This window comes from Vulpes lagopus, chromosome X, assembly GCF_018345385.1.
Source record: "Vulpes lagopus strain Blue_001 chromosome X, ASM1834538v1, whole genome shotgun sequence".
In the NCBI taxonomy this organism is placed as follows: domain Eukaryota; kingdom Metazoa; phylum Chordata; class Mammalia; order Carnivora; family Canidae; genus Vulpes; species Vulpes lagopus.
Genome location: NC_054848.1, coordinates 62,613,281 through 62,638,505, shown reverse-complemented (window position 1 = coordinate 62,638,505; position 25,225 = coordinate 62,613,281). Strand labels below are relative to the sequence as shown.

Genomic DNA, 25,225 nt, shown 5'->3' with positions numbered 1-25,225 from the left:
AACTATATGTGAACAAATTAGACAACCTGGAAGAAATTTCTAGCAACAAAGAAACTACCAAAATTGAAACAGGAAGAAATAGAAAACTTGAGCAAACCAATAACCAGTAAAGAAATTCAATCAGTAAGCAAAAAACTCCCAAAAAGCAAAAGTCAGGTCCAAATGGCTTCCAAAGTGAAGTATACCAAACATTTTAGGGCTTAATACTTATTCTTCTCAAAGTAGTTCTAAAAAAAAGAAGAAAGAAGAAAAGAAAAGAAAGAAGAAAGAAGAAAAGAAAGAAGAAAGAAAGAAAGAAAGAAAGAAAGAAAGAAAGAAAGAAAGAAGAAAGAAAGAAAGAAAGAAGAAAGAAAGAAAGAAAGAAAGAAAGAAAGAAAGAAAGAAAGAAAGAAAGAAAGAAAAGGGGAAGGAAGGAAACATTTCAAATTCATTGTCTGCAGCCAACATTTCTCTGATATCAAAACAAGATAAGGACAGCAAAAGAAAAGAGAACTACAGGCCAATATCTCTTAAGAACATAGATGCATAAATCATCAAAAAATACTGGAAAACTAAATCTAAAAACACATTAAAAAAAAATCATTCACCACTATCAAGCAGGATTTATTCCTGGGTTGCTAGGATGGTTCAATATTCACAGATAAATCCCTGTGACAAAACACATTAATAAAAGAAAGGATGAGAACCATATGATCATTAAAAGAGAAGCAGAAAAATCATTTGTAAAAGTACTACTTCCATACATAATAAAACACTCAACAAAAAGGTTTAGAAAGAATATGCCTCAACACAATAAACACTACATATGAAAAATCCACAGCTAATATCTTTCTAAGTGGCAAAAAAAAAAACCCTGTGAATTTATCCTCTATAGTCCGAACAGAACAGGGATGTCTGCTTTAATCACTTTATACACTATATTACTGGAATTCCTAGCCATGGTAATCAGACAACAAAACAAAATGAAAGGCATCAAAATAGGTAAGGAAGAAGTTAAACTTTCATTGTTCACTGATGACATGCTACTCTATATAAAAAAACCCAAGAGATGCCACCAAAAAACCTGGTAGAATAAATTCACTGATAAGTGAATTCAGTAAAGTCCTAGGACACAAAAGCAACCTAAAAAAATCTATTGCATTTATATACATCAATAATGAAGCAGCAGAAAAAGAAATTAAGGAATCAATTCCATTTACAATTACTCAGCAAATAAGAGGATACTTAAGAATAAATCAAACCAATGAAGAGAAAGTCCTGTATCCTGAAAATTATAAAGTACTGATGCAAGAAATTTAAGATGACAGAGAGAAGTGGAAAAAAATATTCCATGCCTATGGATTGAAGAACAATTTTTCTTTTAATTTTTATTTATCTATTCATGACAGACACACATAGAGAGGTAGAGACACAGGAGAAGCAGACTCCATACAGGGAGCCCAAAGCGCGACTCAATCCCGGGTCTCCAGGATTACACCCTGGGCTGAAGGCTGTGCTAAACTACTGACCACCCTGGCTGCCCAGAAGAACAAATATTTTTAAAGTGTCTATGCCTAAATAAATAAATAAATAAATAATAAATAAAATAAAAAATAAGAATTAAAAACATTAAAAAATAAAATAAAATAAAATAAAATAAATAAAGTGTCTATGCCATCCAGAGTGATCTACACTTTCAATGTCATCCCTATCAAAATACTCATAGCATTTTTCACAGAGCTTGAACAATTATCCTAATATTTGCATGGAACCACAAAAGACCTTGAATAGTCAAAGCAATTTCAAAAAAGAAAAGCAAAGCTGCAGGCACCAAATTCTTGATTTCAAGTTGTATTACAAAGCTGTAGTGTTCATGACAGTATGGTACTGGCACAAAAATAGATAGATAAAAAGAACAGGTAGAAAAGCAAGAAACGAAGCCAAAAATATATGACCAATTAATCTTCAACAAAGCAGGAAGACTATGCAATGGAAAAAGGACAGTCTCTTCAAAAAATGGTGTTGGGAAAACCAGACAGCAACCTGCAAAGAATGAAACTGGACCACTTTCTTACATCATGAACAAATATAAATTCAAAATAGATGAAAGACTTCAATGTGAGTCCTGAAACTGTAAAAGTCCTAGAAAACAAGACAGGCAGTAACTTCTTTGACATTGGCCATAGCAATTTCCTTCTATACATCTCTCCTAAGGCATGAGAAACAAAAGCAAAATTAAACCCTTGGGACTACATCAAAATAAAAGCTGCTGCCCAGCAAAGGAATCAACAAAACTATAAGGCAAGCAATGGAATGGGAAAAGATATTTGCAAATGACATATCTGACAGAGACATCCAGCAAACTGACACATGAAACAATGGTCATCACTCATCTTCAGAGAAATACAAATCAAAATAACACTGAGATGTCACCTCACACCCGTCAGAATAGCTAAAATAAAAAAAAAAAAAACACAAGAGACAAAAAGTGAACCACAAATACACTGAGTTCATCACCAGCAGCATCAAGAAAACTATGTACTTTCTAAACTTGCTTGATATATGTTTTCTTTCAAGACCTGGGACACTAAACAAGAAACTGACTAATGGAGAACAGAGTACATTGAGTCATGGATGACAAAAGATGAGACCCTCATCTATAACTATGCCATGTTGCTACTGGGAAGTTTCATAATAGAATACAATCCTAAGTAGGAATTGCTCCAGCAGTCAGCATCGTACCATCCCCTTAAAGAATAACAGGGCTTATTCTTTTTTTTATGGTTTCAAAAGCATGGTCTTTGGCCTCAGCCATGTACATTGGTGTGTGATGTGGCATATGGGAAGAAGTCCAAGGGAACTCTTAGAAACAGCATAAGGCATTTTAGCTTTAAGGTAACATTTTGTAGAACTATTCATCAATGTATTTGGGACATTTTGTCAAGATTTTCCTTCCCCCCATCCTCTCTCTCTACTCTCCAACTTTCTTTACAGCTCTCATTGCCTCACACTGGTTCTATAAACAGTTTTTGTCTCTTTCATAACTTTGGTATTTGGTGGGAATCAGTCCAAGCTGAGACATTCATACCTTGGCAAAGTGGATGCCAGAGAATGTTGTTTCTAAACCACCAATTTCTTGTCCTTTTGGGGAGGTCAAGGCCAGGCCACCACTTGGCTAGAAAGCACATTTGCAGAATTTTCACTTGGGGTATCTTTGCCTGTCATATTTCCCTAATAAACTCAACTTAAAAAAAATAAAACAAACCTCAGGGGCCTTTGAATACCTCCAATATATTTCTAGAAATCTAGAATGACATGTACATGTTCCAAACTCTGTGCATGCTCATAATTGACCTGAAAAGGCTCCAAGTTCTAATCTCTGGATGCCTGATGATATTGTGGCTCCACACAAACAAGTAATGAGGTCTAAGAGAGAGTTGTCCACTACCTGGCAAATTGTTTAAGGCATCCACTAGTTTTACCTTGGCAAAAACTGTGTAACTGTTATTTTCAGGAGTTTAAGGAAATCTCTGTTCAATTGTTACCCAACTACTATGAAAACCATATAGTAGCCTGAGTGGCTTATCATGACAAGGAATGGAAAATTTACATAATTAATACGAAAAAGTTAATAAACAGGAGAAGCAACAATAACACCTAACAACAACAACAAAAAATCCTGGGGAGGGGGAGTGGGGCAATATGGCAGAGGAGTAGGGTCCCCAAGGCACCTGTCCCCACCAACTTACCGAGATAACTTTCAAATCATCCTGAAAATCTACGAATTCGAACTGAGATTTAAAGGGAGAACAGCTGGAACATTACAGAGAGAAGAGTTTGCACTTCTAACAAGATAGGAAGGCTGAAAAAAAATCAAGTGGGGGAGGGGCCCCTGGAAGGAGCCAGTTTAAGTCCAGGCGTGGATAGCCTGCCAGGACAGGAAAGCCCAGTCCAGGAGAAGCAGGAACTTTAAAAAATCAGCACCAGATACTTCCCAGACAGAAAGATGCTTAGCAGGGAACTCAGGCACAACCGCAGGAAGGGCACTGGAGCCTCCAGTCTCCTGGAGTCACTAACAGAGGAAGTGTACCCCAGGGAGAGCACACCACACACCATGGGCCGATCTCGGTAAAGGGCTGGAGCGAGGGCCTGCAGGGCCTCGGGAGAAATCAGGTAGCATCTCCAGATGAAGAGGGCTGCGCCCTCCTGCCTTCGGAAGCTGCTACCCGCAGCAAAGGCCCTGGATCCCATGGCACCAAGCATACAAAGCCCAGGATCCTGCACTCCCCTCAGGAAAGGCAGAGACGGGGAGGGCACAGGACATTGAGGACTCTCCTGCTGCCAGGGCCCGGAAGCTGTGCAGAACAGCACCCCACAACCCTGGAGCATTCAGGATGGTGTGGACTGGGAGACTGTGGTAGTTATTGCAGGAGCTGACACCAGGGCTGGATAGCTGGCCACTGCCAGTGTTGTTCCTCCACATGTCACCCTGTCCCAAGGAGAGAGAGGGACTACCAGGGAACAGGGGCCTCACGGGGTAAACAGCTCCCTGTGATCCTGGAAACGGGAAGGGGCGGGGCAACTCCACCAGGAACACACACCTAAGAATCAGCACAACAGGCTCCTCCACCAGAAGACCAGCTGGAAGGACAGGGGAGGAGCAAATTCTTGACTGAGCAGTGCTGGAAACCTCCACGGGAAGTCGAGGGATTTACAGTATATAGAACCAGAGGATATAACACCTTTTTCTCTCTCTTTTTGATCGTTTTTTTAATTTTTTATTTACTTTTTCCAGTACAACTCATTTTTACCACACTGCACTGAGCAAAATGGCTAGAAAGAAGAACTCAAAACAAAAAAAAAAGAATAATAAAAAGTACTTTCTGCCACAGAGTTACAGAATTTGGATTACAATTTGATGTCAGAAATCCAATGGAGAAGCACAATTATAAAGCTACTGGTGGCTCTGGAAAAAAATCATAAAGGGTTCAAGAGACTTCATGACTGCAGAATTTAGATTTAATCACGCCCAAATTGAAAATCAATTAAATGAGATGCAATCCAAATTGGAGGTCCTAAAGACAAGGGGTAATGAGTTAGAAGAAAGAGTGACAAAGAAGACAAATTGATGGCAAGGAAGGAAGCAGAGGAAAAAAAGAGAAAACAATAAAAAGACAATGAGGAGAGCTGAAGGGAAATAAATGACAGCCTCAGAAGGAAAAATCTATGACTAATTGGGGTCCAGAGGGTGCTGAGAGGGACGGGGGACTAGAAAACATATTTGAACAAATCATAGTTGAGAACTTCCCTAATGTGGGGAGGGAAACAGGCACGCAGATCCAGGAGATACAGAAGCCCCCCCCAAAAGAAATAAAAACCATTCAACATCTTGACATTTGATAGGGAAACTTGCAAATGCCAAAGATAAAGAGAAAAATCCACAAAGCAGCAAGACACAAGAGATCCCTAACTTAAATGGGGAGAATTATTAGATTAACAGCAAACCTCTGCACAGAGACCTGGCAGGCCAGAAATGGCTGGCAGGATATATTTAGGGCCGAAAATGAGAAGAACATGCAGTCAGGAATACTTAATCCAGCAAGGCTCTCATTCATAATAAAAGGAGAGATAAAGAACTTCCATGATAGGCAGAAACTGAAAGAATATGTGACCATCAAACCAGCTCTGCAAGAAATATTAAGGGGGACTCTGTAAAATAAAGAAGAAGCCGAAAGAAATAATCCACAAAACCAGGGACTGAATAGGTATTATGATGACCCTAAATTCATATCTTTCAATAGTAACTCTGAACGTGAATGAGCTTAATGACACCATCAAAAGACGCAGGGTTTCAGACTGGATAAAAAAGCAAGACCCATCTATCTGCTGTCTACAAGAGACTCATTTTAGACCTAAGACCACCTCCAGCATGAAAATGAGAGTGGAGAACCATACCATTCAAATGGTCCTCAAAAGAAAGCTGGGGTAGCCATCCTTATATCAGATAAATTAAAGTTTATCCCAGACACTGTAGTAAGAGATGAAGAGGGACACTCTATCATATTAAAGGATCTATCAAACAAGAAGACCTAAAAATCATGAATATTTATGTCCCTAATAGGGGAGCTACCAAGTATATCAAACAATTAATAACCAAAGTTAAGACATACTAGATAATAATACACTAATACTGGGAGACTTCAACATGGCACTCTCTGGAAATGACAGACATTCTAAGCATATCTGCAAAGAAACAAGAGGGTTTTTTTAAGAGTTTATTTATTTCTTTATGAGAGGCAGAGAGAGAGAGAGAGGCAGAGACACAGGCAGAGGGAGAAGCAGGCTCCATACTGAGAACCCAATGTGGGACTCGATCCTGGGTCTCCAGGATCACACCATGGGCAGAAGGTGACTCTCAACCACTGAGCCACCCAAGGTGACAGAAAGAAGACCTTTAAATGATACATTGGTCCAGTAGGATTTAACAGATATTTATAGAACTTTACATCCAAACGCAGCTGAATACACATTCTTCTCAAGTACACATGGAACTCTCTCCAGAATAGATGACACACTGGATAACAAATCAGGTCTCAATCAATATCAAAAGATTGGGATTGTCCATTGCATATATTCAGAACATAATGCTTTGAAACTTAAACTCAATCACAAGAAGAAATTTGGAAAAAACACAAAGAGTGGAGGTTAAAAAGCATCCTTTCAAAGAAGAAATGGTCAACTAGGAAATTAGAGAAGAATTAAAAAGATTCATGGAAATTAATGAGAATGAAGTTACAACTCTTCAAAATCTATTGGAGACAGCAAAAGCAGTCCTGTGATGGAAATACATCACAATACAAGCATCTCTCCAAAAATTGGAAAAAACTCAAATACATAAGCTAACCTTGAACCTAAAGGAACCTAAAGGAGAGAGAGGGGCAAGTAAAACCTACACCAAGCAGAAGAAGAGAGTTAATGAAGATTCAAGCAGAACTCAATGAAATAGAGACCAGAAGAACTGTAGAACAGATCAACAAAACCAGGAGTTGGTACCTTGAAAGAATTAATAAGATAGATAAACCATTAGCCCACCTTATGAAAAACAAGAGAAAAGACTGTAATTAATAAAATCATGAATGAAAAAGGAGAGATCACAACCAATACCAAGGAAATACAAATAATTTTAAAAACATATTATGAGCAGCTATACGCCAATAAACTAGGCAATCTAGAAGAAATCGATGCATTTCTGGAAAGCCACAACCTACCAAACTGAAATAGGAAGAAACAGAAAACCTGAACAGGCCAATAACCAGGGAGGAAATTGAAGAGGTCATCAAAAACCTCCCAAGACACAAAAGTCCAGGGCCAGAGGGCTTCCAGGGGAATTCTAACAAACGTTTAAAGAAGAAACCATACCTTTTCTACTAAAGCTGTTAGGAAAGATAGAAAGAGATGGAGTACTTCCACATTTGTTTTATGAGGCCAGCATCACCTTAATTCCAAAACCAGACAAAGACCCCACCAAAAAGGAGAATTACAGACCAATATCCCTGATGAACATGGATGCAAAAATTCTCAACAAGATACTAGCCAACAGGATCCAACACTACATTAAGAAGAATATTCACCATGACCAAGTGGGATTTATCTCTGGGATGCAAGGCTGGTTCAACACTCATAAAACAATCAATGTGATTCATCATATCATCAAGAGAAAACCAAGAAACATATGATCCTCTCATTAGATGCAGAGAAAGCATTTGATAAAATAGAGCATCCGTTTCTGATCAAAACTCTCCATAGTGTAGGGATAGAGGGATCATTCCTCAACATCTTAAAAGCCATCTACAAAAAGCCCACAGCAAATATCATTCTCACTGGGGAAGCACTGGGAGCCTTTCCCCTAAGATCAGGAACAAGATAGGGATGTCCACTCTCACTACTGCTATTCAACATAGTACTGGAAGTCCTAGTCTCAGCAATCAGGCAACAAAAAGAAATAAAAGGCATTCAAATTGGCAAAGAAGAAGTCAAGCTCTCCCTCTTTGCCGATGAAATGATACTCTACATAAAAAACCCAAAAGCCTCCACCCCAAGATTGCTAGAACTCATACAGCAATTTGAAAATATGCAGGGGGAAATCCCAATGTTTTGGTAACAGTTGAGACCTGATTTGTGACCTAGTATGTTGTCTCTTCTGGAGAAAACTCCATGTGCACTTGGAAAAAAATGTGTATTCAGTTGTGTTTGAAAGGAAAATTCTGTATATATATGTGAAATCTATTCGTTCCAGCGAATCATTTGAAGCCCTTGTTTCCTTGGTGATATTTTGCCTAGAAAATCTGTCATTTGCTGAAAGTGCTGTGTTGAAGTCTCATACTTACAACTATCTAAGTATCTCTTTACTTTGGTTATTAATTGATTGATATACTTAGCAGCTCCCACATTAGGGCCATTAATATTCATGATTTTTAGGTCTTCTTGTTGGATAGACCCTTTAAATATGATTTAGTGTCCCTCTTCAACCTTTATTACAGTCTTTGATATGAACTTTAATTTTTCTGATATGAGGATTGCAACCCCAGCTTTCTTTTGAGGACCACTTGAATAGTAAATGGTTCAGCACCCCTTCATTTTCAGGCTGTAGGTGTCCTTAGGTCTAAAATGAGTCTCCTGTAGACAGCATATAGATGGGTCTTGCTTTTTATCCAGTCTGATACCCTGTGTCTTTTGATGGGATCATTTAACCCACTCACATTCAGAATAACTATTGAAAGATACGAGTTTGGTGTCATTGAAATAACTATTCAGTCCCTGCTTTTTTGGATTGTTTCTTTGGGCTCTCTCTCTCTTTTACATGGTCGCTCTTAATATTTCTTGAACATCCGGTTTGGTGGTCACATATTCTTTCAGTTTCTGTCTATACTGGATGCTTTTTATATCTCCTTCTATTCTGAATGAGAGCCTTGCTGGATAAATTATTCTTGGTTGCATCTTCTTCTCATTTAATACCCTGAATATACCATGTCAGCCCTTTCTGGCCTGTCAGGTCTTTATTTAGAGGTCTGTTGTTTATCTCATATTTCTCCCCATATAAGTAAAGAATCTCTTGTCTCCATCTGCTTTAAGATTTTTCTCTTTATCTTTCAAATTTGCAATTTCACTATTTTTTTATAAATTTATTTTTTATTGGTGTTCAATTTATTATTAAATGTTGAGGTATTGAAAGGTTTTTATTGATTATTTTTTGGGGGTTCTTCTCTATCTCTTCTTTCTGAATGCCTGCTTCCTTCCCCAGATTTGGGAAGTTCTCAGCTATTATTTGTTCACATATATATTGTGGTCCTTTCTCAGCCTCTTCTGGAATCACAATTAGATGTATATTCTTCCTTCTCAAGCTATCATTTATTTCCCTAAATCTTTCCTCAGGAGCTCTTATTAGTTTTTCTCTTTTTTCCTCAGTTTCCTTCCTTATCATCAACCTATCTTCTATGTCACACTCTCTCTTCCACCTCATTAACCCTAGCAGTTAGATCATTCAGTTGGGCTTTCATGTCATTTAATCTATTTTAAAGTTTGGCCTGATTAGATCTCAATTCTACAGTCACAATGTCTCTAGAGTCCTTTATGTTTTTCTCCAGAGCCACAAGTAGCTTTATAATCGTACTTCTGAATTGACCTTCTGACATTGTATTGAAATTCAAAATCTGTAATTCTATGGCAGAGAGTACCATTTCCGGTGGTGAATTCTTCCATCTAGTCATTTTGTCCAGTGCATACTGGCTGTATGAGTGGGCTGAGTCAAATATATCAAACAGGACATAATCAAAACACACCTTAGATGATTCTGAAGAGGTCAGAGACCAGAAAATAAAAGAAAAAGAAGAACACAGCAAAATAAAATAAAAGGACCACTAAAGAAAACAACAAAATTTTGAAACAAAGTAAAAATAAAAGGCCAAAAACCAAAAACAAAGTAGAAAAAAGAAAAAGAAAAAAAAGTCATGAAAAGAGAAAAAAGTGGGGGGATTCTGGTGGTGAGGAAGTGGTAGTCGAGAGAGAATGTAATCTACCTGAGGGGTCTTAGAGGGTGATCCTCTTGGTTCTGAGTATATTTTGTTCTGTATGTTAGGAGATGCTCAATCCCAAATTTATATAAAATAGCAATACTTTTTTGTTTTTTGTTTTTTTGTTTTTTTATTTTTTTATTTTTATTTATGATAGTCACAGAGAGAGAGAGAGAGGCAGAGACACAGGCGGAGGGAGAAGCAGGCTCCATGCACCAGGAGCCTGATGTGGGATTCGATCCCGGGTCTCCAGGATCGCGCCCTGGGCCAAAGGCAGGCGCCAAACCACTGCGCCACCCAGGGATCCCTAAAATAGCAATACTTATAGCAAGCTCCAACATTGACCACCAAAACATAAACAATATAAAAGAGGGGGGCAGAGTAGGAAGAAAGAGAGAATATTATATCATAGAATTAAACAACAGGGTGTTCCACTTGGTGCTCGGTGTATATTGGTCCTGTTTTGGAAGGTACTAAATTCCACCATTGTAAAACAAAATGAGGCAGAAAAAAAAAAAAAAACCCATATCTCATATATTTTCCAAAATTAAATTGAATATGCAGAAGGGAATCCAGAAGTTAAAAATATATCTAAGACATGTAATTGTAGAAAATGAAGAACTGGTAAAATATTGCAGTTAAGGTGGAAAAAGAGAAAAATATATTGGAAATCTTTTTTTTATAATAAATTTATTTTTTATTGGTGTTCAATTTGCGAACATACAGAATAACACTCATCCCGTCAAGTGCCCCCTTCAGTGCCCGTCACCCATTCACCCTCACCCCCCGTCCTCATCCCCTTCCACCACCCCTAGTTCGTTTCCCAGAGTTAGGAGTTTTTATTTTCTGTCTCCCTTTCTGATATTTCCCACACATTTCTTCTCCCTTCCCTTATATTTCCTTTCACTATTATTTATATTCCCCAAATGAATGAGAACATATAATGTTTGTCCTTCTCCGATTGACTTACTTCACTCAGCATAATACCCTCCAGTTCCATCCACGTTGAAGCAAATGGTGGGTATTTCTCATTTCTAATGGCTGTATACATAAACCACATCTTCGTTATCCATTCATCTTTCGATGGACACCGAGGCTCCTTCCACAGTTTGGCTATTGTGGACATTGCTGCTAGAAACATTGGGGTGCAGGTGTCCCGGTGTTTCATTGCATCTGTATCTTTGGGGTAAATCCCCAACAGTGCAATTGCTGGGTCGTAGGGCAGGTCTATTTTTAACTCTTTGAGGAACCTCCACACAGTTTTCCAGAGTGGCAGCACCAGTTCACATTCCCACCGACAGTGTAAGAGGGTTCCCTTTTCTCCGCATCCTCTCCAACATTTGTGGTTTCCTGCCTTGGAAATCTTTAGTCTGATATAAAAATAAGTTGTAAGAAAGGGAGACAGAACATGAGAGACTCCTAACTCTGGGAAATGAACTAGGGGTGGTGGAAGGGGAGGTGGGCAGGGGCTGGGGGTGACTGGGTGACAGGCACTGAGGGGGGCACTTGATGGGATGAGCATTGGGTGTTATTCTATATGTTGGCAAATTAAACACCATAAAAAATAAATTTATAAATAAAAAAATGAGTTGTAATGGAAAAGAAAAAAGGAAAACAAAAACAAAAGACCCTCTAGTTCTATATACTATTTTCCCTTAGTTCTGGAGCTTTCCAGTACTGCTTGATCAATAAAGTTGCTCTTCCCTTGTTCTTCTAGCTGGTCTGGGGTAGGGGTCTGCTGTACTGATTCTCAGGTGTCTGTGCCTGGACAGAGATGCCTGCCCTTGCCTGATTCTGGGCTGAGTATGAGCTGTTTATTCTGTGAGGCCTTTATTGCGTAGAGGCCCTGCCTCTCCCAGGCATAAGTTGAAACAAAGAGGAGAAATAACAATGGTGGTGGTCAGATTTCCAGCTCTGGAGTTGATCTTCCCACGAGTAACTAACCATAGTCTCCAGTCCTCACTTTCAGAGATGCTCCCAGGAGCAGGCACAGGTACAGTGATTTGTAAAGATGGGGGGTGCCCAGTGGGAGGAGAGTACTTGCTTTCCTGTGAACTCCTTGCTTCCGTGTGTCCCTGGGGAATGTAGGATCACCAGTTTTGTCCACTTGGGCACCCTGGAATCCAGGGCCTCGTGCTGCTGGACCTGCACTCCTGGGGACCGCCTCTCCCGAAGAGAATGGGGGCTCAACCACCTCAGTTCACAGCTGGCCTACCTAACTGACTTGCTTCTTCCAAATCCCCCAGAGGGCTGTGTCACTCCAGCCTTTTACCATTTTCGGACCTTGGTTTTGTAGTAAGCTTTCCCCGGTACCTCTCCTCTTATAGTGACTCTGGGAATCTTGAGGCTTCACTGCCCCTCCTAGGATTCTGCCTGATTCCCCTGCTAAGCACTTTTCCATGAGGGAAAACTCTGGCATGGATTCCATTCTGGTATCAGCTTTTTCTCTATAGACAACACTCTATTTCTTGGTTTGCCTCTCTCTCTTTTTTTGTACCTTTTTTCAATTTTTTACATTCCACATATGAGTGAAGTAATATGCTATTTGTCTTTCTCTGACTGACTTTTTCACTGAACATAATACTCTCTTAGTTCCATCACTGTCATTACAATTTGCAAATTTTAATTTTTTTTTTATGGCTGAGTAATTATATATCTTCTTTATTCTTTATCCATTCCTCTATCAGTGAACACTTGGGCTGTTTCCATGATTTGACTCTTGTAGATAACGCTGCTTTAAACATCCAGGAGTGTGTACTCCTTTGAATTAGTATTTTTGTATAGTTTGAGTAAATACTTAGTAGTATAATTGATGGACCATAAGGTAGTTCTACTTTTGAATTTTTGAGGAAACTCCACTCTCTTTTCCAGAGTGGCTACACCTGTTTGCACTCCTACAAACAGTGCAAGAGGGGTTTCCTTTTCTCCACATCCTTGCTAATACCTCCTGTTTCTTGTGTTGTTGATTTAGGCTATTCTGAGACATGAGAGGTGATAGATATCTCACAGCAGTTTTGATTTACATTTTCCTAATGATCAGTGATGTTGAGTATCTTTTCCTGTACCAGCTGTCTGTATGTCTTATTTTTTAAAATGTCTTTTCATGATTTCTGCCCATTTTTAATTGGATCATTCGTTTTTTGGGGGGTATGAAGTTCTATAAGCTTTTTATATATTTTGGATGCTAACTTTATTAGATATGTTATTTGAAAATATCTTCTCCCATTCAGTAGATTTCCTTTTAATTTTGGTGATTATTTCCTTCTCTGAGCAGAAGTTTTTATTTATTTATTTGTTTATTTGTTTTTATCATTTTTTTTAGAAAGGGGGAGAGAGAAAGATGAGGAAGAGGGATAGGGAGAGAGAGAATCTTAAGGTGGCTCCATGCCCAGCATGGAGCCCAACAACAGGGTTCAGTCTCACAACCCTGAGATTATGACTTGAACTAGAATCAAAAGTTAGACACTTAACCCATGGTGCCACCCCGACACAAGATTCATTTTTACAGGTCATGGACTTGGAATGTCTTTCCATTTATTTGTGTAATCTACAATGTCTTTCACAAACGTTTCATAGTTTTTAGAGTAGAGACATTTCACCTCTTTGATTAGGTTTATTCTTAGGTAAATTAATGAGTTTTGACGTAATTTTAAATGAGATTGATACCTCGATTTATCTTTCTGCTGCTTAATTATTGGTGTATAGAAATGCAACAGATTTCTGTATGTTGATTTTGTATCCTGTGACATTATTGAATTCATGTATTAGTTGTAGCAGTTTTTTTTTTGGTGGAATTTTTCAGGCTTTCTATATATAATATCATATTATCTGCAGATAGTGAAAGTTTGACTTCTTCCTTATTGATTTGAATACATTTTATTTTTCTTGTGGTTGTTGTTTGATTGTTGAGGCTAGGACTTCCCGTACTATGTTTAATAGTATTGAGAGTGGGCATCCCTGTCTTGTTCCTGACCGTAGAGGAAAAGATCTCAGTCTTTTTCCAATTGAAGATGGTATTAGTTCTGGGTTTCTCATATATAGTCTTATGATATTGAGGTATGTTCCCTCTAAACCTACTTTTTGAAGATTTTTATCATAAATATATGTTGTACTTTGAGAAATTATTGTTGTGCATCAATAGGAATGATCATATGGTTCTTATTATACTTTCTTTTATTAATGTAATATATCATGTTGATTGGCTTGTGAATAATGAACCACCCTTACAAATCAATAATAAATCCGAATTGATCATAATGAAAGATTTTTTTAATTTACTGTTGGATTTGTTTTGATACTATTTTATTGAGAATTTTTGAATCAGTGTTTCTCAGAGGTATTGGCCTTTAGTTTTATCTTTTAGTGGTGTGTTTATTTGGTTTTGGAATAAGGATAACGCTGGCCTGGTAGAATGATTTTGGAAGTTTTCCCTCCTTTTGTATTTTTTTTGGAATAGTTTGAGAAGACTACGTATTAATTCTTCTTAACTCCTCTACTATCCAGCAATTGTACTGCTAGATATTTACCCAAAGAATACAAAAATACTAATTCAATAGGATACGTGCACCTCAATGTTAATGGTAGCATTATCTACAACAGCCAAATCATGGAAACAGCTCTAGTGTTCATATACTGAAGAATGGATAAAGAAAATATGATATCCAGATACAATGGAATATTACTGAGCCATTATCTTTAGATAATGAAATCTTGCCTTTTGGAACAACATGAATGAAGCTGGAAAATACCATGCTAAGTGAAATAAATCACAGAAAGACAAATGCCATATGATTTCACACATATGTGGTATTTAACAAAAAGAAAAACAAGCAAAGGGACTGGGGGAGGGGCAAATCAAGAAACTGAATCTTAACTATAGAGAACAAACTGATGGTTACCAGAATAGAGGTGGGTTGGGGCATATGTTAAATAGGTGATGGGGGTTAAGGAGTGCATTTGTGTCATGAGCAGCAGGTGTTGTATGGAAGTGTTAATTAGTATATTGTACACTTGAAACTAATAGTACACTATATATTGACCAACTGGAATTCAAATAAAAACTTAAAAAAAAAACAACCTATTACTTCCATTTTACAACGGAAACAGGCATAAAAATATTATATACTTGTTAAAGTTCACAATTCTAATAAGTGGTGAAACTAGGGTTTGCACCAGGCAATCAGATTTAGAACCCCTGCTTTTTCTTTTAAAATTTAAATTCTATTTGCCAACATACAGTATAATACTCCGTGCTCATCACATCAAGTGCCCTCCTCAGTGCCTGTCACCTGGCTACCCTATCCCCCACCCACCTCCCCTTCTGCAACCCTTTTTTTTTGTTTCCAAGAGTTAGGAGTCTCTCATGGTTTGTCTCCCTCTCTAATTTTTCCCACTCAGTTCCCCACCTTTCCCTTATAATTCCTTTCACAATCTCTTATATTCCATGTATGAATGAAACCATATGATGATTGTCCTTTTCTGATTGACTTATTTCACTCAGCATAATACCCTCTAGTTCCATCCACGTGGAAGCAAATGGTGGGTATTCATCCTTTCTGTTTCCTGTGTAACATTCCATTGTAGAACCCCTGCACTTAATCAGTACACTGTATTGCCTTTATCTGTACTAACGGAATGCAAGTTGTGGAACAATGTATACAATATGATTATATCATGTAAATAGTGTGTTCTATGTGCCAGACACTTTTCTAATATTTCACATATACTAATTTAACCCTCATTACATCTCTATAAAACAGATTTTTAAATTTTTTTAAATTTATGATAGTCACAGAGAGAGAGAGAGGCAGAGACACAGGCAGAGGGAGAAGCAGGCTCCATGCACCGGGAGCCCGACGTGGGACTCGATCCCGGGTCTCCAGGATCGCGCCCTGGGCCAAAGGCAGGCGCCAAACCGCTGCACCACCCAGGGATCCCTAAAACAGATATTTTAATTTCCATTTAATCTATGAGAAAATAGAGGAACAGAGAAATTAGATAGGATGCCTTATAATACACAGTTATAAGTGTATAGTATGGGTTTGAACCCAGGCAGTTTTACTTCAAAGCAGATTTACTTGTGCTCATTTTGGTAGCACATACACTAAAATTGGAACAATACAGAAAAGATTAGCATGGCCCCTGTGCCAGGATGACATGCAAGTTTGTAAAGCATTCTATATTTTTTTAAAGCAGCCTTTGTACTTAACTTTCCTATTATAAGTGACCTTTTTCTCTTTAAACTGACCAAAAATAATACAGATCAAACTGTTAATAGTGATTTCCTCTGGAAGGGAGGTAGCAGAGAGAAGGTGAAGATCCAATTTTACTTTTTACTCTCTGTATATCTATATGGTTTGACTTCTATTATGTGCATGAATTCATGTATTATTTGCAAAATCAAAAATAAATAAATCATTCACATTGTTAGAACTTGGAGTGGAGGCCACTGGCTGGCTTACGAACTCACAATTGTATGTAGTATGCTACATGAGGGGCGAATCTTTTTTTCACTAACACCACAAGGGTCTGTGGCTCAATGAGTGGAGTTAGATAGTAATTCTCATTATAAGAAAAAAAAACTCAATCAATCAATCAGTCAATCACATACGTAAAAGGACAAGATAAAGTTTACTACCATCTTTAGAATATATTTTTTCCAAACCTACAAGTGTCTGGTCTATTCTTCAAAATGATTATGAACTCAGATACAAACTCCTGAAGTAGACTTGGATGCATAAACAAAAATCTACATTGCTGATACTTTCAGCTTGATTATCAATAGAACTGCTGATGCTGTTATTTTTACAAATAATTCTTTCAAATTAATTATCACAAATATCCTATATACTAGGTTAATTCAAATTTTGTATGTCATACCAACCAATTTCTTTTAGGTTATCAAAGACATCCTCTTATAAGACAGAGTGCATTAATTCAGCTTGGCACCAAAGTTACAGCTCATAGCAAATCGAGAAAATAAGTCATAATTGCACACCAGAAAGATAATGAAAATAATTTTAAAAATTAGATTTTCTATCACTGCTACCACAAATGAATATTAAAAGGAAATGGATATCTCAAATTGTTCCTAACCTAGACTCCTTCATTAGTTGTGTCCCATCTCCTTTCCCTTTTTCACTTCTATATCCAAATTCTATCAGTCTCCTGTCCTAAATATCTTTGCCTTTCACTACTGTCATTTCATTTTTGTATTGCTGCAGCTGCTTCCAATCTTGCTCCCTTCAAATCCACTTGACATGCTAGATTGATCCACCTTTCATGCCTACAGCTAATTCCTTCATGGTGTCTAATCATCCATGGATTATTAATAAGAGATATAATTTATTGAGTGTCTCATAAGTGAAAGATGCTCTTAGACAATATCTGTACTCATTTAATCTTCACAGTAAATCTGAAAGTTATGGTTTTCTGCATTTTTATAAACAAGAAACAGCCTTGAAAATACTAAAAGTCAAAATCTGACATGAAACCTGAAGTCTATATGTTTTTTCCTGTTTGTTTCCTCAGTTTCTATTCCTGTGACTTGCTCTTAAAAGCTCCAATTACCACATTGCTTCATGACTGTTCCTTTCACCTTAAACTTCTTTATTCTTATAATTTCCTGGCATATTATACATCTTTCAGGTTTCTGATTAGGTCTCACTTCTTCAGGGATACATTCCTTGACCCACCTAGCATGGTTTAGGTTTCTCTACATTGCATTTACCACATTTGATCAGTTATCACTCTGTGAATCACTCAAAGGTAAATGCTTCATCTTATTCATATTTATATGCTTGTTCTCAAACTTTATACAAGCAGTCTGACACTTATCATCAATAATTATCATTTTCTGAACTACTGACATATCAGATCATGTGCCAAACATGTTACATACTTAATTAATTTAATCTTCACCATGATGCTGTCAGGTAGGCATCACTACTCACACTCTAATGATTGATAAAATGACATTCAGAAGAAAGTAATTTGCTAAAGATGCATAGTTATAAGTGGTAGAGCCATGGAATACAAATTTGCCTAGCACATAAGCTGGTCCTTTACTGTCAATTTCCATTGTTCATTTTTGGCAAATCCAAAAAATCTTTTAAATATTATTGCTTTCTTCAGCCACTTGAAAATAAAGGCTATAATAATGAGCTACAAATGTATTGAAGAGGAAATGGACATTAAAGCATGAGGTCATCTTTTTCCACAGGGTGAATGGAGGAAGTGCTAGAAGAGTTGGTGTGCATTGTACTCAATATTACATAAGCCAAAAGGTCAACTCCCAGAAGGAAAGCACGTTGTCCCCAAGAAAGGAGGGGCACTGGAGAGGGAAAGGAGGCACTTCAGTGGGCTAAGAAAAAAATGTATCAAAGGCTGCTTTGGTGGTCCCCTCCCATCCAAGTTAGCATTGGCACCATTTACTCTGTCCCTACAAACTTAGGCAATACAAGTTTTAACTTCTCTTTTTCTTTATTCATCCCATTTTATTTTGGTCATTTTATTCCTCAGATGTCTCAGCCCTTCATCGAGGCTGCAGTTGCCAGACACTAAAGCTCACGCTTACACCGTTCTGAAGCAGCAGGAATACGGAATCCATTAATTAGTTCTACCGTCCAGTTCTACCCTGTGCCTCGCAGATGAGAGAAAAGAGGCCTTAACAGGAGTTTATTACCCAAGAATTCTTCTCCTGCCCCCCCCCCCCCAGGCCTGCAGTCACCTGGCACTGGAGTTCCTGCATCACAAGGGCACTAGTTTCTCAGCCAATCCAGAGTGCTCAGGACAATGGCCCTTAGCAACAGCTTTGGAAAAGGGCAGGGCCAGGCTTTGGAACTTTGCATAGCTCAGCCTGAAGCAGTAGTGAAGTGACTGATTCTGGGTTACTTCTCCAAAGTAGCCTTGTAGTGAAAATAATGAGCTCCATTAAAATCTATTATACCAGCGTGTCAGGGTCCAGGGAGGTAAGAAAAGGGCCTTAGAAGGCAAAAAAGACTAAATACACTCTAATTGGGGGCTTCAGGATTGTGCTAAGACATTACCATCCTCTTCTTGCCTTTCAGTCTTCACGTCTCACCTCTCTAGGGATAGGAAAGGCAGGGGAGAAAAAAGAATGTGGTTATTGCCCTCACCAAGGCTGTCCTCTAAGAATTGACTGATCTGGGAAGTTTCTGGGTCCTGAGCTCAGCCAACTTAAGTATTTCCAATACTTCTGCAGATTTTTCAAATGGAAGAGATAAAGAACCCTGTTCTTTAGAAGAGATAAATAACACTGTTTAGGATAGGAAAGGGAAAATGTCAGTGAGTAAATGGCCAAAATCCTCAGAAAAGATTGAGTAATCATAAAAGATAAACTGGTAATTTCTAAGAATATCCATTTGCATAGATAAAACATGACTTAGATTACAGTTTAGATGAATTATGTTGACATTATAAGAGATGTTGTACAGCAGTGGTTTCTAACAGGAATATATTGTGAGCCACATATGTTATTTTATTTCTAGTAGTGACTTAAAAAAAGGATGAGACTAATTTTAGTATATTTTGTTAAACTCAAAATTCACAAAATTTTACTGTTGCAACATGTAATCAATATTTAAAGAGATATTATATAAATATATTATTCTTATATTAAGTCCTTGAAATCTAGTATGTATATTGTACTTATATAATATTTTATATTGGATTAGCCACACTTCAGGTGCTCAATAGTCACATATAGCTGGCTAATAGTTATAGAAGGACCGTTATATGGTTAAGAACCTCATTCTGGAAAAAAAAAAGAAACTCATTCTGCAAAGGTTTTGGAGAAGCATGAAAATGAAAGAATTTTGAACTGATTATAAATGTTTAACATTGGGATCCCTGGGTGGCGCAGCGGTTTGGTGCCTGCCTTTGGCCCAGGGCGCGATCCTGGAGACCCAGGATCGAATCCCACGTCGGGCTCCCGGTGCATGGAGCCTGCTTCTCCCTCTGCCTGTGTCTCTTCCTCTCTCTCTCTCTGTGACTATCATAAATAAATAAAAAATTTTAAAAAAAATTAAAAAATAAATAAATAAATAAATAAATAAATAAATAAATAAATGTTTAACATTCATCACACACCTTTTGTGTGTGAAGACACTATGATAGATGCAGGGAGTAATGAGATTTGATATCAGTCTAGAAAAAGTGCATTGCTTTTGTATAAGCTTTATCGATTAGATTAGGGATTTTACCCAGATACTAAGAAACAACAATAACAAGAAGCACTTTTAAAAAGAAAATTATGGGCCTTTTGACTATTTAACATTGTGATTTATGTTATCAGATATGGTACAAAGAGTCTGTAAGAGGGAATGACTCAAAATCAGTAAGGACCACACTGTACACAGCAGAAGACTCACACAACTGTTGGTCTGTGACTCTCAAACTGTAACATAAAAATCATCTGGAGGGCTTGATAAAATATTCCTGAGAGCCACTCCCAAATTCTGTAGTTTTGGAGTGGGATAAGGCTGATGTTGCCAATTTTATAATTTACATTCAGACTAGCACTTGTCTAATAAGCAACTGTTCTTATCTTAATGAGGTTCCGCTGAAAAAATTTTGAAAAAAAACCACTATTAATATGACTTAAATCACATGCACCATGCCTTCGCAATTTTTAAAAATAATGAGCCTTAGAAAGTAGAAATGTTGTATAATAGAATTTCAGAAACTTCTTAGCTATCAATTGCAAATAGACAGGGTTTTCTAACCATGACTGGATTACATTTTTCAGTCATCAAAAAGCCTTCTGCCATGCACCTTTTCAGAAATCATACTTGAATAAGCTGGAGTTTGTATTTGTCAAATTGCTTTTACATGTATTCTCATTTTAGTATCAGAGATTTTATTTGGCAAAATTGCCCAAGAATGTCATGTAAAATATGTAGAAAACTCAAATTTTAAAATGTATGGTATAGTTATTAACAAAAAATTGCAATTATAAAATATGATTAAAAGATAAATAATTAGGAATGCCTGGGTGGCTCAGTGGTTGGGTGTCTGCCTTCAGCTCAGGGCATGATCCGGGGATCTCAGAATCAAGTATCGCATCAGGCTCCCTGCAGGGAGCCTGCTTCTCTTCTGCTTGTATCTCTGCCTCTCTCTGTATGTCTCTCCTGAATAAAAAAATAAAATATTTTTAAAAAGATAACTAATTATTACAATTTTACTTCTTGGTAGTGTTTCAGAAAAAAAGACAGTGTAAGAATATACAATTTTTCAGCAGATAATACAAATCTAATAGTTCATATAAGAGGATATAACAAGAACTCCACTTTTATACACTACGCTATTTTTAAATCGTAATCTCCTGATATACTTTATTTTCTCATTCTGTGGATTTTATCTCTGTACTTAGGTATAGTCTCTGATTATGGTTTAGCACATGTAGTATGTTTCTTCAAAATTAAAAACCTGGTATGTTCATTTCTTACACAGAGCTACCATAGATATTAGCATAAATTAATGCAGTGATGAGTTGAAAAGTGTGCTTCAACTGTTAGAAGAATGTTATACTACTTCATGTGCAGTATGAAATCAATATGGTAGGGATCCCTGGGTGGCGCAGCGGTTTGGCCCCTGCCTTTGGCCCAGGGCGCGATCTTGGAGACCCGGGATCGAATCCCACATCAGGCTCCCAGTGCATGGAGCCTGCTTCTCCCTCCGCCTGTGTCTCTGCCTCTCTCTCTCTCTCTCTGTGACTATCATAAATAAATAAAAATTAAAAAAAAAAAATTAAAAAAAAAAAGAAATCAATATGGTAAATATATATATAGCCCATTAGAGATTTTTAGTTCTTACTGAAACCTTACTGTATTTCTTAATATACATATTAAACATATTTATATATTACATATATCCACTGTATATGTATGTATGTGTTTATCACAAGAAAATTATGTAACTTTTGCTCCTCCAAGAAACACCACACTATTAAAAGCTATTTCTCTTCCATAGCATAATGGATGGGGAAAATAAAATATAAATCATTAGGGTCAGTTGATTAACATCATTTTATCTCTTTATATACTTGTTTAGGTGAAGCAGAGACAGGAAGAAGTTACCAGAATTCTAGATACTTATAAAATAAAGTATGAATTAATAGATATTTCCATCAGTTTGAAGGTACTTCAAGAAATGAGGATGAAAGTTTCCACTCCTAAGGCTCTACCACCTCAGATATTCAATGGCCAAGAATATTGTGGAGTAAGAGTAAATGTCCATTTTTATTTTATTTTAATTTCATGTCCTAAGGTCAAATACATGGAGAAACAATACAATTATGGGCTGTGAGGGCCAGTATTCTTCATTTATACAATAACTTAATTATGTTCCTAAATATAAGGCAATATGTACTACATTATGAAAAAAGTATCATAAAAGAAAAGTATATCATGCTGCTTGTTTTGAGATACATAGTATTCTCCTTCATACATTATAGTATGAAATGATTGCGGCTAGGGGGAATTTTTTTTTTTTTTTACCTTAGATGGCAGATATTTGCAAAGGCCCAGATAAGATAATTAGCAAACTTACCCAAACACTTGAATTTAATGATTTCATAAGTGGAAATAATCGGCATTGATATTACAAGTTAATTTTAATTTCTTTTAGGATTTTGAAATGTTTCACAAGGCAAAGGAGAACAAAGAGATTTTGAAATTCCTGAAGATTGAATGAATATGCGGTGATGATACAAAAGATATTTACTGAGATCGATCTGCGTATACCTCTGTATACACTGGTTCCTTTTAATTATAACAATAGAAATATTCCATTAAAGTTAATTGATACCTAGATTAATTTGCAATCACTAACATGGAGGCTTTTACAATTTCAATTTTGCATTAAAACCATTTCTTTTTTACAGAGTGAAAATTTTATAAAGCTATGAAAAAAAACACATTAAATTTCTATCAAGATCAAGCTTTTGGGATGCCTGGGTAGCTTGGTGGTTGAGTGTCTGCCTTCAGTTCAGGGCATGATGCTGTATTCCCAGGATCGAGTCCCACATAGGGCTCCTTGCATGGAGCCTGCTTCTCCTGTCTCTGCCTCTCTCTATGCCACTCTCTGTGTTTCTCATGAATAAATAAATAAAATCTAAAAAAAAAAAAAACTTTTAAGTCACTAGTAGCTGTTAATTTATAGGCATAAAATAGACTTTTAGTGCAATTTTCAATTTACTTTGAACTTTATTTTTAAATATTTCTCAGTATATTTTTTAAAAGTTTACATACTATACTAAGGTTGTTTAAAGTTTTTATTTATTTATTATTAAAGATAGAAAGAGGGAGCACCAAGGGGCAGAGGCAGAGGGAGAATCTCAAGCAGACTCCATGCTGAGTGTGGAACCTGAGAGGAGGCTCTTATCTCATAACACTGAGATCATGATCTGAGTTGAAATCAGTCAGAAGTTTAACTGAGTGAGCCACCCAGGCACCTGTACTGGAGCTATTTTAAAAAAGGAAAGAAAAAAGCATATGACTGGGTCCCATTCCAAGTCTTCCTAAATGGAAATAAGGGAGAGAATTGCAATTTGTATTTTAACAGACACTTCAGGTAATTTTTTTTTTTTTGGTATACTAAGATTTGGGACCCAATGTTAAAGAATAACAACTTTAGATCACTCCTCTCTCTACCTCCACATTTGCTATAAAATGGTAGTTTTCTTCCAAATTTGTTTCTACACCTGTGGTTTCTATCTTGTTGCATTGTACCTCAATCCACTCAAACCCCAAGTCAGAAACCTGGGTATCATCCAAAATATCACCCACACCCCTCACTCTCATATGCAATCAATCATCAAACCCTACATGAGCTAGTCTTGATATCCGTTATCCCACAATTCTCTAGCTCTCCAGCTGTTTACCTTGATCATGCCCTAATCATTCTTCCTTATACTATTGCAGTAATATCTTAACTCTCTTCTTCCAGTTTTATTATTCTATATCTGTCCTCTGCTGCTAAATCAGTGCGTTTCAACCTTTACTGAACTTTGTAATTATCTGAGGACTTTGAAACACCATAATTTCTGGATCCTATTCTTATTTATTTATTTATTTATCTATCTATCTATTTATTTATTTATTTTACTATTTAATTTTTTTAATTTAAATTGTAATTAGTTAACATAAAGTGCAACATTGGCTTCTGGAGTAGAATTCAGTGATTCATCACTTACATACAATGCTCATTGCTCATTACAAGTGCCTTCTTTAATACCCAACATCCATCTGGCCCACTGCCCACCCATTTCCCTCCATCAGCTTTGTTTGCTCTTTATTGTTAAGAATCACTTTATGGCTTGTTTTCCTCTCTCTTTTTTTTCCCCCTTTCTCAAATGTCCATCTGTATTCTTACTTAAATTCCACATATGAATGAGATCATATGGTATTGAATATGACTTACATATTTCACTTAGAACTATACTCTAGCTCCATCCATGTCTTTGTAAATGGCAAAATTTCATTCTTTTTATGGCTAAATAATATTCCAGTGTGTATGTACATATACACATACATGTACATATACCCACATCTTCTTTATCCATTCATCGGTCAATGGACATTTGGGATCTTTTCATAATTTGACAATTGTTGATAATACTGTTAGAAACACCAGGGTGCATATGTATCCCTTTGAATTAGTATTTTTGCATCCTTTGGATAAATGCATGGTAGCACAATTGCTGGATCATAGGGTAGTTCTATTTTGTAGTTTCTGAGAATCCTCCTTACTATTTTCCAGAGTAGCTGCACCAAGTTTACATTCCAACCAACAGTGCAAGAGGGTTCCATTCTTACCACATCCTCACCAAAACTTGTTTTTTGTGTTCACTATAGCTATTCTAACAGGTGTGAGGTGATATCATGATTTTGATTTGTATTTACATGATGATCAGTGATGCTGAGCATCCTGAAATGTGTCTCTAAGCCATTTAGATATCTTCTTTGGAGAAGTGTCTATTCATGTATTCTGTCCATTTCTTAACTGAATCATTGGTGATTTTGAAAACTTTTTTTTTTATAGACTGTAGATACTAACCCTTTATCAGATATGTCATTTGCAAATATTTTCTCCCATTACGTAGGCTGCTTTTTAGATACATTGTTTATTTTATGTTGATGAATTCCTAATTCATT

At 36.9% G+C, this 25,225-nt stretch overlaps 2 non-coding genes across 2 annotated transcripts; both read left to right on the top strand.

The window, feature by feature from the left end:
* Positions 1–16,128: 16,128 nt before the first annotated feature.
* LOC121483634 lies at positions 16,129–16,235 on the top strand. The gene has a single exon (XR_005985765.1). It is a non-coding gene; the product is annotated as a U6 spliceosomal RNA (small nuclear RNA).
* A 229-nt stretch (positions 16,236–16,464) lies between these two features.
* Positions 16,465–16,622, top strand: LOC121483698. The gene has a single exon (XR_005985812.1). It is a non-coding gene; the product is annotated as a small nucleolar RNA SNORA62/SNORA6 family (small nucleolar RNA).
* Positions 16,623–25,225: the final 8,603 nt, after the last annotated feature.